This window comes from Arachis ipaensis, chromosome B03 (assembly GCF_000816755.2).
Source record: "Arachis ipaensis cultivar K30076 chromosome B03, Araip1.1, whole genome shotgun sequence".
NCBI lineage: Eukaryota > Viridiplantae > Streptophyta > Magnoliopsida > Fabales > Fabaceae > Arachis > Arachis ipaensis.
In genome coordinates this window covers 17,997,351-17,999,388 of record NC_029787.2, presented here as the reverse complement: position 1 = coordinate 17,999,388, position 2,038 = coordinate 17,997,351, and positions in this window count along the sequence as shown.

The window sequence follows — 2,038 nt, the reverse complement described above, 5'->3', positions numbered from 1 at the left end:
TGATATTAATCTTTTCTCAGAAGTGGTAGTAAGTTAGACCCTAAAAATCATTGGATGTTGTATGTATCTAATTTAAGTGGAAGCAAAAATTAATGTTTATATTTATAAGATATAACCGTGTGTATGAGAGTGAGGAGCATAGATAGTTACCCTACAAGGGGAACTTAATTAAACAAATATAGACATGACTACTTATTTGGCAGTGGCTTACTGGCTTCTAGAATCTAGCTATAGTACCACAAGCTCACGAGTTGGATAAATAGATATAGATATATATTATTTGCCTTGGGGGGGACCAATAAAACAACTTAAAAAACGTTTCATGAATGGAGTCAGGCTTGTACTATTATAGAAGCAAATAAATTTAAAAAAGAAAAAGAAATTGTTATTTCTGCAAAGACATGAAAGTAATATGCATTTATCACTTGTTTAATTAACCTACCCCACAATAACAATTTATCAATATATTTTCTTAGGAATGGAGGACCTTTTTCATTGCCTTGTGGGGTAATACATTTTTTCTTCTTTGGTGGGGACTATATATCTTTACCTAAGGGCTCAACATTATGTCTTGCAGCACAAAAATACCTAATCACTTGAAATTCCTTCATGCCTGTTTTATCGCTTGTTTTGATACTTGCCTCAGATATATAATAATGCAAGAAGGAATCGGATGCTTGCATTGATATGATCAGCAAAAGAGGGAGGAAAAAGAAAAAGAAAAGGAAAAAGAAAAGGGGCTTGGAATTTTAAACACTCCATTTAATAAGCTAGCTTGTTTTCACCAATATAATATATAATTTGGATTTTAATTATTACTAAATATATGATCGGTTATTAATATATCGGTATTGCTACATGACCAACTAATTTTTTAATCAAATTCTCTAAAATAATTTTTTTTCTTTTTTTGATACCACATTGTTTCTTCTCATTCTGCTTCTCTTCTCATTTTCTCATTTCTCATTTCTTCTATTTTTCTCTTGTTGATTTTCTTTTCTTGTTTTTTTTCTTCTTCTATCTCATTCCTAAATTCTTTTCTTTAATTTCTTTCGTTCATCTCTTTCAAATTTTTTGTTTTGTTCAAATCTTCCATTAATGGAAATTTTCATTCAAACAAATCATTTTTGAAGTTGAAGTGTACAATATAATATAACAGAAAAAAATATAGAAATTCTAGTTAAAAATATGAAAATTATTTTAAAATGTGCAAATTTTTTAGTTAAATGATACAAAAAAATAGCACAAAATATAAATTGAATAACATATAAATTACTTTGAATTTTACGGATTTTTTAATTGAATAACACAAAAGTTGGTTAAACTTAATTAATAAAACGAAAATGTTTGATAACCAAAGAAAATCAGTCAAAAACAGTCATAACTTGCTTTATTTAGCATTCATTAATTGTTGTGATAATTAATTAATGCTAAATAAGGCAAATTCTATCTGTTTTTTTTTGTCTACCTAGCATTACCCAAATTTTTATACTTCCTCACTTTTATATGTTTGTGTTGCTTCATTTAAAGCAATTTCCTATTTTTATTAGGGCATCTAAACTAATCATGCAGCAGTTGTGAATGTTTTGAGCTAGGAATCTATACTAGTGGAATAATTTCTTTTTTCTTCAGGTAATTTCTATAGCCTGTCCTCATTTGTTCCTTCGGTCTTCAATTATTTCTCTTCATCTAAGTTGAGCATAAAATAATCTTAGTAAAATAAACATTTATTTCCAAATTGAAACATTAAATAATGGTAAATTATATATGCCAAACTAATAAACATCTGGAATGCTAAAATTCATTAAAATTTAAAAAGCCAAAACAATTTTATATGTGCTTTAGCAACCGAACAATTGAGTGTAATATATAAAGCTAGAGTTTAGGGCTACACCATAATTATAGTGATACAAAAGGAGTATTTGCATATTGCGACACCATAAATATTATTAAAATTATTAATACCAGATTTTTTTTTTCTTTAGGCAATAGAGAGGTAGAAGAATTAATTGTTTTTATGATATTAATGAGAATTTTA